Genomic DNA, 18,274 nt, shown 5'->3' on the forward strand with positions numbered 1-18,274 from the left:
CTCTTAATGACTGTTGCTACATCCCTGTGGTCACGTGATCAATATTTCAGATGCTTGGCAACTGCTTCGTATTTACGATGGGTGCAGTATCCCCGGAGTCACGTGATTCCCTTTTGTGACCTTCTTAAGAACTGCAGCGATTGACTTAACAACTGGCGAGAAAGGTCGCAAAATGGGGCAAAACAACTTCCTCTAGAAATTTGGGGCTCAGTTGTGGTGGTAAATGGAGGACTATCTGTATGCTAGTCTTTTTGTTCCCACCTGGTGGTGGTGTTGATATTCGGCCAGGAGCTTTTGGGATTTCTCCGGCTGTGGTTGAACGATATTTTGAGGTCAGGAGAAATGTGTGTGTGTGTGTGTGTGTGTGTGTGTGTGTGTGTGTGTATTAAAAATTAACCTAAAAATTGAGGAACACACACACATATATATATATTTCTGAGGTTTTCGCGGGTGTTTGTATGTAGGTCTTTGGTTATTCGGGTTTTCTCCCGCGTAAAATTGAAAGTGTCTTGGCGACGTTTCGACGAAGTCCCATTCGTCATCTTCAGGCTGGTGTTTTCAGCTTCGTGCTTCAAGGAGCATGAAGCTGAAAACACCAGCCTGAAGATGATGAATGGGACTTCGTCGAAACGTCGCCAAGACACTTCCAATTCTATGCGGGAGAAAACCTGAACAACCAAAGACCTACACACATATACATATACATACACATACATACATACATACATACATACAGGAAGTTTTTCAGACAGACTGGGCTGATTGTTTACACCTTGGCATTTTAACTGCTATACTGCAGTTCTACTTTTTACAATCTCTTTTGCCTTGTAGCACCCCAACTAGGGGCGTTAAGCAGGCTCAAGTCGCAACTGCGAAACATTTACAAATCCAAATTTCTTTTTCTGACAAAGAGTTAAAGAATCTAGTCTCCCAATTTAATTCTTTAACTCTTTGTCAGAAAAAGAAATTTGGATATATATATATATATATATATATATATATATATATATATATACACATACATACATATACATATACATACATACATACATACATACATACATACATACATACATACGAAAATAATGAGTCCAGAATCAACTATCTATGAGTCGTTCGTCTTGCTTTAGACAGTCGGAGAAAGAAATCAATTGTGCTTTTTCATTATTCAGCAATTTGTTAGACTTCGGTTCCATTTTGTGTTCGGGAGCAAAAGGGGTGGTAGACGCTGTGTTTCCTCTTCCCCTTCCAGTTTCCAAACCACAACTATAGGAAGTGGGTTGGGATAAATTATTGTTTATAGAAATTTGAAATTTTGAGGGAAGGAAATGTGTGTTTTTTCATTCCCAATTCCCCCCCCCCCAAGGAAAACCTGTTGTAGAGAAAGGGAAAGAAAACGTCCATGGAATACTTCCTGTGAAATGCTTGTTACAATGCTTATAATATACAACATGAAGATTGTAAACTTCGGTATTAAGCTAGGATTATTCTAGATTCCCTCGTAAAGCTCTTGTAAGGTCCACCTTTTTGTAGGAAGCTTCCATGTGTGGATGCCTTTTCTGTTCCTATCTTTGGATAGCAACACGATCCTTTGAAATAGTTCAAGTTTGCCTAGACAAGATAATCAATTAGACTTGTATGTTTTTGTGTTTTTGCTTTGCTGAACTTCCTGGTTCATGACCAAGTTTTTCACAATTCTGTCTTGGGCATGCATGGTATATAGCGCAGCCCCCAACCTTTTGGGCACCAGGGACCAGTTCCATGGAGAGAGGTTTTCCCGTGGATCAGAGGGGGTGTGGTTTTGCATGCCACCTGCATCCTGTCAATGGGGCTTTGCTTATTTTTTGTGCGGACCGGGTTTTGGCATACTGCAGCCCAGTGCTAGTCCAGAGACCGGTGGTTGGGGACCCCTGGCTAATAGAAAACAGTTTCCCATTGCATTTGGTACCTGACCTTGGTTGATCCCCTCAAACAGGGGTTCTAAACGAGGGGTGCGAGACAATATTCCAGGTGGTGCAAAAACTTGGGTTTAGAAGTTTTAAAATTATAGTGCCATGGTGGTGAACCTCTGGCACGCATGCCACAGGTGGTACGCAGAGCCCTCTCTGTGGGCACATGCACCATTGCCCCAGTCCTAGGCCTTCAGCTGGGTTTTATAAAACCTTTTCACTTTAGACCTCCGCCGCCATGTGCAAAAAAAAAAAAAAAAGGTTCAATTAATCAGTCACATTTCAACCTCTCACAGAGAAAAAAAGACCTTGCAAAATTGGAATTGATTGATTGAACTTTTTAGTTCCACCCAGTCTGCCATGACCACCACAGCCACGCCCGCCCAATGGGCCACACCCACCCGGCACCCAACGATACATAAGTGGGTTTTGGGTTGCAGTTTGGGCACTCGGTCTCTAAAAGGTTTGCCATCACTGCCCTAAGTGGAATTTTCCTCCAATGTGATTTTCCCATGTATTTTACCAGGAAACATAGATAAGGCAGACTAGAAAAGTCAATGCCTTTCTAACCATACCCAAGCACTCTGAATTTGTTGGCAATGTCCATTTTGCTCTCCGAGTTCATGGTGACCTAACCCTAACCATAAGTAGAATTTTCCTTGAATGGGATTTTCCCTTGTATTTTACCAGGAAACATAGATAGGGCAAGCTAGAAAAGTTAGTGCCCTCCTAACCGTACAAAAGCATTCTGAATTTGTTGGCAATGTCCATTTTGCTGTATGAGTTCATGGTGACCTAACCCTAAGTGAAATTTTCCTCCAATGGGATTTTCCCATGTATTTTACCACGAAAGATAGATAGGGCAGGCTAGAAAAGTCAGTGCCTTCCTAACCATACCCAAGCACTCTGAATTTGTTGGCAATGTCTATTTTGCTCTCTGAGTTTATGGTGATGTAACCCTAACCCTTTGTAGTGTATATGCATAATTTGTTTTGAACTTTTATAAGGGGTGCAAGAATGTATCATAAGCATTCTAGGGGTATAGAAAAGGTTGGGAACCACTGCCCTAAAACTTAAACAAGTGAGATGTTCTAGACACGAACAGCTTCATGCATACAACAGCTGGTTTTGGAGGTTCCATGCTTAAACCGTGAGGTTTGTTCCACGCAGAGAATGAAAGAGAACTGTTTTGCTTAATGCCTGGACTAAAACTGGAAAAGAAAACCAATCCCAGGTTTATCATTGTTTTGAAATCATTACTATTACTACTTCAGATTTTTTTTCCCTAGCTCAGGCTGGTGGCAGGACCTAACTAACCTTGGCTGGTCTCCAAAAGCTATGCAGACTGAGGCCTACTGAGGTCCTGGATGAGAGGCTATAGGGCTAGAACAGGAAATTGAAAATCATCCCACGAGAAGGTAATGACAAATGACGAATGCTCTCCTGCCGAGAAAACTGCAGGAATGTTCAACTTGAAGCAGGCTTCACCTTTTAGTTAAGTCTACATATAAAGGAGTGGGGTCTATCAGCAGATATTTGTACTCAGAAGTAAATCTCATTGTTTTGAGTTTACTCCCAAGTAAGTGGTTCAGGTTCAAGTTACTGCAGGGAACTGTTAGCCCCTGAAAAAAAAAATTATGAATCCCTGATTTAGGAGATCTTGCAGTTTGTTGGGAAAGGGTCTAAAGCAGGGACCTTCAAATTTGGCCCTTTTATGACTTGTGGACTTCAACTCCCAGAATTCCTCAGCCAGCATGCCTGGCTGAGGAATTCTGGGAGTTGAAGTCCACAAGTCATAAAAGGGTCAAGTTTGAAGATCCCTGGTCTAAAGTAAATGGAAGGACAGATAAAATCCTCCTTTTCTTTGTTCATATCAGATCACATCTGTAGAAGTATATCACGGCCATTGCAGGTCCTTGAAGGAAGAATCGCTGCTTTCATTATTCCAACTAGATTTTGGAAATTCCTTCTGTCCACTGGAGCTTTTGGGTGTGTTTGAGTTTGAGGGTTGTTGTTTGTCTTTTTTTTAAAGTAATGCTTCATAATTTTTAAGCTCATCTGGCTGGATTTCCTTTTGAAGTTGGCCTTTGAATCATCCTGGGAGGATGCTGAGATTCAAGATATTCTCTTGCAAATTGTGAAGTTTTCTTCAGCGAAAAAAAAATTGAAAAGCAATCTTTCATTTATTTTATTTTATTTCAAAGAAGGCGGAAATAGTGGACAAAACAGCAAAGTTTTGTGGCATTAGTCCAGTTTTTAATTTGAGAGCTCAGGGTTGCAAGGAGATCTTCGCAAACAGTTTTAACTGTCTATCGTAACTTACATGAAATTTTTCTCCTGTAGTGAGGAGGCCATACAAATTCCCTTTACTTCTAGGCACGAAGAGACAGATTGTGAGGATTGGTTTGCTCTTGTTGTTACCGTCATTCTTGCAACAAGTTGTAACTGAGAGATAACTAGTGCCATACATCAGCTGGCTTTTCTGGCTTTGCAGACTGGCGGAGGGGAGGGGATGGTTCCACGCGAGTGGAGTGCACATGCTCCTGCTGCTCACGCAAATGGAACATGTGCACACAGAGTCGCCCGCTGCTTGAACAAGTGAGGATGTGCATGCACGCTTGCCCTCTCACCGGCTGTTTCCATGGCCCACTTGCAAACTCCTTACAGCTCACCTAGTGGGCTGTAGCTCACAGATTGGGGACCCCTGCCATTCATGACATTTTTTTTTTTTTTTGCTATCCATTTCAGTTGATGTGATGGAAAAGATTTTCTTCCAATAAAGAGCAGAATTCTGCTGAAATTGATCTTGAGTAATAATAATAATAATAATAATAATAATAATGATTGGTTGACACCTAGGATGCTGGTAGCAACCCGTGTCAACGATCAGCACCAGCCAATTTGAATGTTTAGTTGACTGAGGTTCATGTTTAATGAATAAAAGATAATAATAATAATAAAGTTGGAAGAGACCTTGGAGGTCTTCTAGTCCAACCCCCTGCTCAGGCAGGAAACCCTATACCATGTCAGACAAATGGCTGTCCAGTCTCTTCTTAAAAACTTCCAGTGTTGGAGCATTCACTGCTTCTGGAGGCAGGTTGTTCCACTGGTTAATTGTTCTCACTGTCAGGAAGTTTCTCCTTAGTTCTAGATTGCTTCTCTTCTTGATTAGTTTTCATCCGTTGCTTCTTGTCCTGACTTCAGGCGCTTTGGAGAATAGCTTGACTCCCTCTTCTTTGGGGCAGCCCCTCAAATATTGAAATACTTCTGTCATGTCACTCCTAGTTCTTCTTTTCATTAAACTAGACATACCCAATTCCAACAGCCATTCCTTATATGTTTTAGCCTCCAGTCCCCTGATCATCTTTCTTAGAGTAAGAATAGTTGAGTGACGTTACAAGAGTATCTTCTCTTTGGTAGTAAAAGTGTCTTTCTGGCAGTCTGCAACTTTCTACAGCAGCTTAAATCTCAAGGAAAAATATAAAGTTTCCCACTGGGCTTTCTTCAGATAGTTCTTCAGATAGTCCTTGACTTACAACTACAATCAGGAACAGAACTTTCTTTGCTAAGCAGTGTGGTTGTTAAATGAGTCAGACCCACCTTTTTTGACCATGATCATTAAGGACTATCTCTAGGGCAGCTGAAGGTGCTTGAAATGGAAGAGGATCACTTTATAAAAACAAACAAGATTCACAGTTGCACCTTCTAGGGTCTTCCAACAATGAAGTGAGCTAAAAAATATAACTGAAAGAGATTCTCAAGCTCCATAGGCTGAAAAACAAAGGTGTTTTTTTTGGGGGGGGGGACAGGGAAGCAACACATTTGTAAAAAAAAATTGTAAAGGAGATGTTGGCAGAACTTTAATGATTTTAGTGATTTCTTCTGCATGCGATCCTAAATAAGTAAACAAATAAATAGGGGTTCTCAGCTTTTGGTATTGCCTCAATCGGTACCAAAAGGTTTTGTAATGCAGAGTCCCCGTGTGGGGGACAAAGAGGAAAATCAGATATTTTCCCATACATTATGCCTCTTCTCCCAACCCTTTCTTTTTAAGTATCTTTCAATGGAATTGCAAAATCAGAAAATGGCAACTTTTTGAAACATTTTGCTTTTTTCTTTTCCAATTTTCTAACTTGGATCCTTGGCTATTTATTCATGAAAAAAAATTGAATATATGGCTTGAAACATTCCCTCTCCTTTTACAATGAAGTTGTAAGTTGATAAAGGTTTCTTTGTAGCCTGTTTTGTATCATTAATTTCACTAGAACACCACTCTTGATATTAACTAAAAGGCTTGGAAGCAAAACATTTTCCTGTTCTGTATAAAATGCAATGTTTTGCTCTTTCTAACCGATTTTTTGATGCCATAATTTTTTTCAGCCTTGATTTGGGAGTGTGGTTGTGGATGAAGTTTTAGTGAGTTACTAATGTTGCCACAGAGACAGTTTAAAAAAAAAAAAGTTAACTCCTGTTTTGCAATAATGTGGTTTGGCAACCGTGTGAGGCTTTAAACTCTGTTATGTGTGTGTGTGTGTGTGTGTGTGTGTGTGTGTGTATCTATATATCTATATCTATCTATCTATCTATCTATCTATCTATCTATCTATCTATCTATCTATCTATCTATCTATCCACATGTTTATTTTCTAAAGCATTTGGTATAGAAACAATTGTCAAGCGCTAAAAAAGGCATGGAAGACAGAAAATATGTGTGTGCAGGCGTGTGTGGGTAAACAGGCAGGTTGCACTTTTGCATGCCGTGACAATGTGTTACGGCTTAAGCAAATAAACTGCTGATAGATTTACAAGGTGAAAACAAATTTGCCTTAAATCAGAATATTGTGCAAAAGTCAACCACTTAAGCTTCTCATGTCATCTCGGTCCATGATTCTTTAAGGCGTGGACAGGTTGGTTAAACAGATGGTCATTATTTATTATAATAGATTATAATTATAAAAACTGGAGCCAGTTTGGTATGGTGGTTAAAGTGCTGATCTAGAAACCAGGAGATGGTGAGTTCTAGTCCTGCCTTAGGCATGAAAGTCAGCTGGGAGACTTTGAGCTAATCACCATTAGATGGTGAATTCTAATCCCGCCTAAGGTTTGCAAATGGACTGGTTGACTTTGTTTGGGCCAATCTGACAGGCATGGAGGATCTTGGGCCAGTCATTCTTTCAATCCAAGCCATCTCACAGGGTTATTGATGGGGGAAAAAATAGGATGAGGAAAGAGTATTATAGACAGTACATTCTCTGTTCTGAAAGTTCATTTTATTTTTAGACGGTCCCAACCTGAATCTCCAACATCAGGGGAGAGTTTAAAACAAGGTGAAGAGATTCCTGCTTGGAACTTTTATCTATCCCATGCTTGAGGTCCTGATGGACTTTTATCTTACGGTTGCAAATAACGTGATTTCACACAACTATTTCCTCTGGATTTCTGTATTCTTTGAAAGCAGCAAACTTTGGATGGTGTCTTAAGCCGTCATTCTCCCAATTTGCTGGTCAGTGATCAAATTAAAATGGATTGCACGTCATTCTCCCATGGATTCCAGAATAGAAGGAGGGCTTACAGCTCAAAAGTGGAGAAGCTAAAGGGGAGAGGGGGGGAGGGCAGGGAGGGATAGAGGCAGAGGGATGAAGGGAGAGAGAGGGAGGGAGAGAGAGAGAGAGAAAGAGAGAGAGAGAGAGAGAGAGAGAGGACTATGGAAGCTATGATAAAATTAAAGGTTCAACGGTGAATCAGTTCTTGATTTTTATTTGTGAGTATCAACTTTCAGCAAGATGTTTTTAGATAATTTCTGACTTAACAGATGAGCTCTGAACACCTGAGATTGAGCTCCATTGTGAATAAATAGCTAGAGATAGATAAAGGTAAAGACAAACTAGGCAGACAAATGGGGTGGATGGATGGATGAATGGATAGATATAGATAGATAGGTAGGTAGATAGGTAGATAGATGACAACGATATATTAAATGATAGATAGATGATAGATAGATTGATGGATGATAGATAGATAGATAGATAGATAGATAGATAGATAGATAGATAGATTAAATGAGAGATTGATGGATGATAGATAGATAGATAGATAGATAGATAGATAGATAGATAGATTAAATGATAGATGATAATTGATGGCAAGAACAGAACTGATTTCTGAATAGGTGTGTGACAGTTTAGATAGATAGATAGATAGATAGATAGATAGATAGATAGATAGATAGATAGATAGATTTATCAATTTAAATCTCCAATCCCATTGTTTTGTAAACTACTTGAGAATTTCACCCACTGTGTCACACCTCCTCCATATTCCTGGGTGACCTAAGAACAACAATGGTTTGTACTTTCTCTGTTAGCTTTATCAAAGCAGTAATTAACCAGCCTTCTCTCCCTGGAGCTGTGCATATTCATGCTGGCACCATCAATAAAAGGCAACGCACGGCGAAGAAAGCAAACAAAACCAGCCACAGAGCTTTGGAAGGCCTTTAAACCCCGGACAGGGGTGGGGTGGGGGGAGAAATCAATCAGGGTTTGTCAAATGGATCAAATAAAGGCAACAAAGCACTGGTACCTGAAAGCTTTTAAAAGCATTTGGGCTCCGGAATAAAGCAGGAACAGGTGTTGAGGGGAACTGGGCTGGCTTTTGCTCGGGTGGTGTGTGTGTGGGTGTCTGTTCTGTTTTTGTGTGTTGTTTTCTTGTTGCTGCTGATACCCATCAACTCTCCTGACTTCTGGGAGCTCTTCTCTGAGTCATCAGAGTGTGCTAGTCAAGTGGAACTTTCACACTTGGGGACCAGATACCAGAGCGTAGAAAGCAATGGAAAAGGAAGGAAGGGAAGGGAAAGGGAAAGATGGAGAGAGGGAAGGAAGGAGACAAAGAATGGGAGGGAGGGAGGAAAAGGGAAAGGGAGAGAAGAAAGGAAGGAGACAAAGGATGGGAGGAAGGGAGGAAACAAAGGGCAGGAAGGAGGAAGGAAAGAAGGGAGGGAGGGAGGTGAGGCAGGGAGGGCTAGAGGGAAGGAAGGAAGGAAGGAAGGAAGGAAGGAAGGAAGGAAGGAAGGAAGGAAGGAAAAAGAGAGGATTGGAGGGAGGGAGGAGGGGGAGGAAGGAGACGAAGGAAGGAAGGAAGGAAGGAAGGAAGGAAGGAAGGAAGGAAGGAAGGAAGGAAGGAAGGAAGGAAGGAAGGGTTTTCTCCCAGCTGTACTCTCTCTCTTATTTTTATTTTTTTGAATCTTCTTCAAGCTATCAAAAGAGGCTAGAGCATTGGGAGTTCCTTAAAAAGAAACAGTGGTTAGTAAATAGAGCTGAGGGACAATAAGTGGATTCCTTCACTGAATGGAGATTGGACTAGAATCAGGGCTTTTGTTTCCAACTAGGTCCCACAGAATCCTAGAATTCTTTAAGAACTGGATGGGGCTTCACTATACCATTTCAGACAAACGGTAGTCCAATCTCTTCTTAAAAACCTCCAGTGTTGGAGCGCCCACAACTTCTGGAGGCAGGTTGTTCCACTGGTTAATTGTTCTCACTCTCAGGAAATTCCTTCTTAGTTCCAGGTTGCTTCTCTCCTTGATTAGTTTCCATCTGTTGCTTCTTGTCCTGCCTTCAGGTGCTTTGGAGAATAGCTTGACTCCCTCTTCTTTGGGGGAGCCCCTGAGATATTGGAACATGGCTACCATGTCAATCTCAAGAAATCTTTGCTTTTTGGGTTCCCCGCATCTGGAATGGCATTTTCTGGGCCAGCGCAAGAGCCTACTAAAGTGCTCTTCAAGATTACAGTTAAATGTCCTTAATTTCTTCCCGCAGCTGCTGGGCTTCGCTGCAGATGGTGATTTACTGAAGACGTTGCTCAGCTCAAGCATGTGGGTGTTTAGATGCATGGAAATGAGGTGGGAAGCTACCAGTTTTCAGAGTCATGATTTATTCAACAGCCTTTAAAACAGATAATATAATTTTGCAGTAAGTCACCCCTTGGTGAATCTCTGCTCCACTCCATTACTCTACAGACTGCACAATCCACAAAAGGCAAGATTCGGTATCATCCAGCTCATTAATAATAATAATAATAATAATAAAGTTGGAAGCGACCTTGGAGGTCATCTAGTCCAACCCCCCTGCTCAGGCAGGAACCCTACACCATTTTGGACAGATGGCTGTCTAGTTTCTTCTTAAAAACTTCCAGTGTTGGAGCATTCACCACTTCTGGAGGCAGGTTGTTCCACTGGTTAATTCTTCTAACTGTCAGGAAGTTTCTCCTTAGTTCTAGGTTGCTTCTCTCTTTGATTAGTTTCTACCCGTTGCTTCTTGTCCTGCCTTCAGGCGCTTTGGAGAATAGCTTGACTCCCTCTTCTTTGGGGCAGCCCCTGAGATACTGGAACACTACTATCATGTCCCCCCTCGTCCTTCTCTTCGTTAAACTAGACATACCCAATTCCAGCAACCGTTCCTTATATGCTTTAGCCTCCAGTCCCCTAATCATCTTTGTTGCTCTTCTCTGTACTCTTTCTAGAGTCTCAGCATCTTTTTTACATTGTGGTGACCAAAACTGGATGCCGTATTCCAAGGGTGGCCTTACCAAGGCATTGTAAAGAGGTATTAACATTCTTGGGGTGAACGTTCTTTGGCAGGTAATCCTCGACTTACGACTTGCAATCGCACCCAAACTTTCTGTCGGTGAGACAGTGAGCTTGACTCCGTTTTCTTTGTGGCAGCCCCTGAGATGCTGGAACACAGCTATCCTGTCCCCCCTGGTCCTTCTCTTCATAAAACTAGACATGTCCAATTCCAGCCACCATTTTGATCACATGACCATGGGGATGCTGCAATGGTCACGTGTGTCTCTTTTTTTGATGCCATTGTAGCTTTGGTCATTAAGAGGAAGGTCGTGAGCAAGGATTTGCCCGCACTGTCTCAGTTTTTCCACATAAAAATGGGATAATTTTGACTTGAGTGGTGCAAGGAGGAGAAGACCATCCAGAACACTCCTGAACGGACCCTCTGATGTCCAAAAAGGTCATGATGAAGGAAAGTGGGAATGCAGGGGGAAAAAAAATCTCTCCCCCCTCCCTCCTTGGCTGAGACTTTGAAAGGAAGAAAAAGCCACCATAATGATGCTCGCTTGAGCCACTCCTGGCATTAATCTTTATTTCAAATTAGAGAAGGCAACATGCTTTTAGTGCAATAATAAACCCATAGCAAGCCGTCGCTGGAATGTTGTCGTTTTCCTCTGGGCTCTTACACGGACCCGGGTTATTGATTAGGCTTTGAAGTAACACAACAGCTGAATTGTGGATGGCAAATATGTGTTGAATTGATCCCCTCTGGTGGAGACGTCCACCCCACCCCTACTCCTGTTGACAGGATTTATTGGCGAAGGTCAGATGTGAGATAGGGTTGGAGAGAGGAATAAACCTGGTTTAGCTCTTCTTATAAGGCCCCTTTTGAAGCCACAAGCTATATGCCCCCTCCTAACTCTTTCAGCTGGTTGTCTATGACAGGGCTTTTCAACCTTTTCACCCACTGTACCACTTTTAGGATAGGGCAGTATCCGAGTACCACCAGTTGCCTAGCAAGGTATCAAAAACTTGATGACCAAAAAAAAAAAAAAAGGAAAAAACTGATGAAGTACAGGTAGTCCTTGACTTACAACAGTTTGCTTAGTGACTGTTTGAAGTTATAATGACACTGGAAAAAGTGCCGAGCAAGACACCTGCCTGCCCACCCGGCAGCGCTCTTCCTCCTGTCTGAGGTTTTCATTGTTGTGAGCTTTATAGGTGTTTGGTGTTTATTCCCCCTGTCTGCTGGGTGGTTGCAGCAGGTTTTCGTCACTTCACATGACCCTGGGACACTGTGACCGTCATAAATATGAATCAGTTGCCAAGTATATGAATGTAAATCACAAGACCCTGGAGATGCTGCAACATTCCAGCTGATCGGTGCTTCTTCAGGGCTCAGCAGAAGTGCCAGGATCAGTGCTGCTTTCCAGCTGATTGGTGCTTCTCCAGGGCTCAGCAGAAGCACCAGGATCAGTGCCGAGCTCCAGCTGGAGCCTGGCGCTGATGCTGGCACTTCCACTGAGCCCTGGCAGCCCCAAAGAAGCGCCGATCAGCTGGAAAGCGGCACTGATCCTGGCGCTTCCGCTGAGCCCTGACAGCCCTGCAGCTCCAGCTGTCTCTCCCTCAGGCTTTGCGGTGCTGCCACCGGTTCAGCTCATTCCCCTCCCCCGCTACCACTTTTCTAGGATGGTCGCGTACCACCTGCCAGGTGCCCATGGACCACAGGTGGTACCCGTACCACTGGTTGAAAAGCCTTGGTCTATGGAGATACTCAATCATCCAGGTCATGATTGTCCCAAAGGTTTTTCAAGAGGCAACTGGCCTTTCTTGTTTTTTCTTTGAGAACATTTCCCTTCTCCTCCAAGAAGCTTCTTCGGCTCTGACTGAATGGTGGAGAATGGAAGGATTTATATTCCTTGCTGTCATCTGGTCATGTGCCTTCTTTTGGAGAGTCGTTGAGGCCACTTGGAGGTTTATCTCTCTTGGAGGAATGCAACGTCTATCTCCAGTCTACACAGTCCTTTCAGCAGTTCCAAGAAGGCTCCACGTCCATTTGCACTACTCGGGTGACTCTGAAGACATAGATAAATCTCCAAGTGGCCTCAACGACTCTCTGAAAGAATGCAAATGACCTGCTGTCTGCAAGGAATATAAATCTGTCCATTCCCCACCATCCAGTCAGAACTGAAGAAGCTTCTTGGATGAGAAGTGAAATGCCTTCAAAGAAAAACACGAAAGTCCAGTTGCACCTTTGGGACTTCAAGCTAGTTTTATTTTATTTATTTAACTTTAAATATTGGGAAGAGAAATATTTAAGAATAAGAATAGAATAGAATAGAATAGAATAGAATAGAATAGAATAGAATAGAATAGAATAGAATAGAATAGAATAGAAGAAGAACAAGAATAGAATCAGAACAGGAATAGAATAGAATAGAATAGAATAGAATAGAATAGAATAGAATAGAATAGAATAGAATAGAATAGAATAGAATAGAATAGAATAGAATCAGAACAGGAATAGAATAGAATAGAATAGAATAGAATCAGAACAAGAATAGAATCAGAACAGGAATAGAATAGAATAGAATAGAATAGAATAGAATAGAATAGAATAGAATAGAATAGAATAGAATAGAATAGAATAGAATAAGAACAAGAATAGAATAGAATAGAATAGAATAGAATAGAATAGAATAGAATAGAATAGAATAGAATAGAATAGATCAGGAAGGGACCTTAGAGGTCTTCTAGTCCAGGTCTCTGCTCAGACAGGAAACCCTATACCATTTCAGACAAATGGTTGTCCAATAGATATATTATCTATATATACTCTGCATACAACACACACATACTGCCTTTCACCATTCCTCGTGGGAAAAAAAATGAAGAAGCCTTAAAATTGAGCTCTTTGTTGGAAAATGTATGGGCAGCGTTTTGGGAGGATGATCGATGTTTCTTTGGGGAGATAAAAAGAGGATTGTGTTTATTTACTCCTGATGGGGCAGAACATCACAAGCAGAGCAGTAGAAAGCTATCGCTGTTCTCTCCTCAGAGAACGGAGGAAGAATGGCCGATGATCCTAGTAACGTTTAATTTGAGTGATGGGGGTAGGAGGGCTTTTTATTATAAGCTGATTTTCCTGAGGTTTTTTTTTTTTAAAGGAAAAGCAGAGTGTTATACCTGTGGACTCTTGTCTCATCAACCATTATGGAAGCTGACAGATTTTATTACCTTAAGGAAGGATTTTTCAACGTTGAAGATTTATATGTTGTTCGGTAGCAGCGCACAGAGGAAGCAGCAATGAGAAACCATATGTGCAGCTTGCCCAGGACCTGATCTGATTGATGCTCCTTGAAGGTGATCTGCTGATTTTTTTTTTATTTTTTATTTTAAAAGAAACAATACAAATTGCAGTCGAGGGAAATGTTTTAATCCTGGACGACGCAGGGAGCTGCTGAATAAGAATATTGATTCTTCTGGTCTAGAGTTTGTTTCACCGCTGGCAGCAGTGATCTTGATGTTCAGGTGGATTCCTTTCCTAGCTCTACCTGGAAATGTCAGTGACACATCCTGAGACTTTGGCAGGCAAAGAGTTGCTTTTACTTCCTCACGATCATTTAGGTCCTGAAATGAAATTCATTAAAATAAAAGGTAATCATCAGAGGTGATTTCTTAACTTTAGAAGGCAAAGAAAGAAGAAGGAAGGAAGGAAGGAAGGAAGGAAGGAAGGAAGGAAGGAAGGAAGGAAGGAAGGAAGGAAGGAAAGGAAGGAAGGAAGGAAGGAAGGAAGGAAGGAAGGAAGGAAGGAAGGAAAGGGAGGAAGGAAGGAAGGAAAGGAAGGAAGGAAGGAAGAAAAAGAAGGAAGGAAGGAGGAAGGAAGGAAGAAAGAAAGAAAGGAAGATGAGAAGTTGGTGAATGAAAGGCTATTCTCCACCCCTGGTAGAAGCAAATCAGCGAGTACAAATAATGCTGGAGTCATGGCCACACAACTGAGACCAGAATTTCCGTTGCTAAGAAAGGTGGTCATTAAGTAAGTCACACACCTGATTAGACAACCTTTTTTTCCCCACAGTTGTTACATGAATCATGCAGTTGTTAAGCAAATCCATTTTCCCCTTGACTTTGTTTGTCAGAAGGCAGATGGGAAAGTTGCAAATAGGGATAGCATGACCTGGGGTGACCGTGGTAAATACATGGCCAGTTGCCAAAAAAATGCCCAAATTTTGTTCATGTGACTACAGGGATGCCATGTGAGGACCAGCTGTAAGTCACTGCCATCATAACTTTGGTTGCTAAAGGAATGGTTGTAAATCAAGGGGTCCTGGGTCCCAGATTTAGACTGCTGCAAAACTGCAGATCACAATTCAGGACAATGAAGGCTTTGGCCCCATCTGTGCGATGCAGGCAATACACACAACCACGCATCCTCCAGTCTGTGGAAAAACCTTTCTCCACGGCACCAGTCCCTGGTGTCCAAAAGGTTGGGGACTTCTGCTCTAGCTCTTTCTTCTCATCCTGTGGCTGGTTGGGTTCTTGTAGGTCAGATCTGGTAAGGCTAAATAAGGATATCTTGTAAGAACAGGCATAGTCTATGAGCAGAACTGAACAGCAGAGTTGGAAGAGACCTTGGAGGTCATCTAGTCCAACCCCCTGCTCAATCAGGAAACCTTATACCTTATTTCAGACAAATGGCTGTCCAATCTCTTCTTAAAAGCTTCCAGTGTTTAAAAAACTTCCATGATTTCAGTGCAAACTTAATGCAATGAAATGGAGAGGAATGTTTACTCCAATTATAAATCATAAAAATATCCCCTTGTGCGCTTATCTGACCGAGGTGGATGGACAGAGGCAACTTCTGAACGTGGATGGCACTTGTGTATAATATACCTCTAAACTCTGCTGAAGGTGTTACCTAGCCTGGTAAAGAGACGCTCAGAAACCAACCCAAAATCTCGGAGAACGAACCTCCACCTTCCTCCACCACCCGAGCTATCAATATTCACCACTAATGCAAACAATATACTTTATACACACACCTACACACATCTTCCAGAAATAATAATAAAAAAAGACGGCTAATTATGCTGTTACTGCTACATTTATGAAACCTCTGATCTCAGAAACGGCTGGCTCACCCAGGCTGCGATCTTTTGCACAGTTACTTGCAAGTAAGTAGCCTCGGAGTTAATGGAGCTTATTTGTAAGTCGTCGCCTAACGCTTCAGGGCATCCAACCAAGCCACCATGGGGAACATTTGGTACTGATTAAGCGTGTCTTGTAAACGCAGCCCCTGGATTTTGTTCAACAAGCACGGTTCAAGAAACTGCCGTTTAACACTGGTGAAATCGTCCACAGAACATTTGACTCCCTAACATCAGAACGGTTGATTTGCACCTGGTTGTATATATATATTTAATTCTCCTTGAATGAGGGCGTCACTTTTTTTTTCCTCCTCAAAGTGCCCACAGTTGAATGCAATAATTAAAGAAAGGAGGGGGAAAAAAAACCCCAGCTTTTAGGAAAAGAACTTTTTTTTTTCCACCAAGATTTCTTTAAGCAACCCTTTTTTCCTTCTCTTTGCTCCAGCCAAACAAATGAAATTTAGTAACTGGAATGTTTACCATCTGTTTGAAATTGGTGTGTTTCAAAGGCAGGGCTATGATGGAATGGAATGGGACAACTTGCTGCGAGACACTTCAACAATTCCATTTAATTATTTAAAATAGTTTTAAACATTATTTCGATTTTTGTCATTCACATTTTATTTTGTCCCTCCTTTGGCCTCCTTTAAGGATTCTATTTCACTATTTCTTCAATATTAGTGTGACTCTTGTCCTGCGGCGAGTTGACCCATAACGAGTTGGCCATAGGGTGCTGTCCCGCAGTGAGTTGGCTGTGGCAAGCTGGCCACAGGGAGTTGCCATAGACACAAGATTGCATTTCTTGACTGGTCACGACATCTCCCTCCTTCACAAAGTGCTTTTTCAGGAGGCAACTGGACTTTCTTGTTTTTCCTTGAAGACATTTCGCTTCTATAGTAACAGAATAACAGAGCTGGAAGGGACCTTGGAGGTCTTCTACTCCAGCCCTCTGTTCAAGCAGACTGGAAGACTAGAAGTATAGACTAGACCAGACCAGACCAGACCAGACCAGACCAGACCAGAATAGAATAGAATAGAATAGAATAGAATAGAATAGAATAGAATAGAATAGAATAGAACCATGACAGAACAGAACAGAATAGAACCATGACAGAAACAGAACAGAATAGAACCATGACAGAACAGAACAGAATGGAATGGCACGGAATAGAATTAGAATGGAATAGAATAGAATGCAAATAGAATAGAATAGAATAGAATAGAATAGAATAGAACCATGACAGAACAGAACAGAACAGAATAGAACCATGACAGAACAGAACAGAATGGAATGGAACGGAACGGAATAGAATTAGAATGGAATAGAATAGAATAGAATAGAATAGAATAGAATAGAATAGAATAGAATAGAATAGAATAGAATAGAATAGAATAGAACCATGACAGGACAGAACAGAATAGAACCATGACAGGACAGAACAGAATAGAATAGAACCATGACAGAACAGAACAGAGCAGAACAGAACAGAACAGAATAGAATAGAATAATATAGTTGGAAGGGATCTTGGAGGTCTTCTAGTCCAACCTCCTGCTCAAGCAAGACTAATTTTGCTCTGACTGATGAAGTTGCTTGGATGAGCAACGAAACGTCTCAGATGAACAAAGTTTGGTCCAGTTTCCAAGATTCAATCTTTAGACACCTTTGGCCTGGATGATTGAATCTTCATTGACATCTTGCAAGCCATTTGGGGAGAAACCCCTGATGTTGATGTGGCAAGGGTTGGTACATTCCAACAACTCTCTGACTCTCTCCCTAACTAATTTGCTCTGACTGATGAAGTTTGGATGGGCAATGAAACATCTCAGATTAACAAAGTTTGGTCCAGTTGCCATGATTCAACCCTTAGACACCTTTGACCTGAATGACTGAGTTTTTATTGATATATCATTGATGGCTTCTTGCCTGGACTACATGGAAGGATATGACAGTTGACTAGACTGCAGCTTTTCCTTCTGCCTCCCAAAATCACTCCTGCATGCCATTACATGTTGCAATACCATGTGTCATGTGTCTGACTAATGAAACACTTCAAAGAACTTTCAGGCTGTCAACGCTGCTAATATTGAATATTCTTTGACACCATGATAACACTTTCGTCCTCTCATGCATACAGCCATCAGATCCTTCTGTCGGTATGCAACAAAACAAAACAGAGGCTGTTGGCTCATAAACCTGGGGGGAACCTATTTTAAGATTCCTTGATAGGCCTTTTGGAGTCAGAAAGGATTTCATTCCCTCGATAGAATCTCAGTCTTTAGCAAATGCACCGAGAAATCCTCACAGAGGCAAAGAAATTTGCAGCACTTTAATTTACGATCATCAACTCGCTAATGTGGATAAATATTTTCCCAAGAATAATATTTCATAATTAAGTGTGATAATCTCAAGGAAAGTGCTCCCTTTCCAAAATGAGAATTACAGTTTATTAATTCACACTTAATTTGCACTGACAGCAACTCGGTGGGTGAAAATTAATATATCATACTTTCACGGCGCTGTCATTTTCCAGCGCGGGAAGAAAGCAGCAACGAAATAATATTAAGAACACAATGGAGTGGAGGACCTTTGGGGCGTTCCAGAAGAACAGAAAGAGAG

The sequence above is a fragment of the Crotalus tigris genome, unplaced genomic scaffold (genome assembly GCF_016545835.1).
Source record: "Crotalus tigris isolate CLP2741 ecotype Arizona unplaced genomic scaffold, ASM1654583v1 scf7180000018432.44079421565:4894166, whole genome shotgun sequence".
Lineage (NCBI taxonomy): Eukaryota > Metazoa > Chordata > Lepidosauria > Squamata > Viperidae > Crotalus > Crotalus tigris.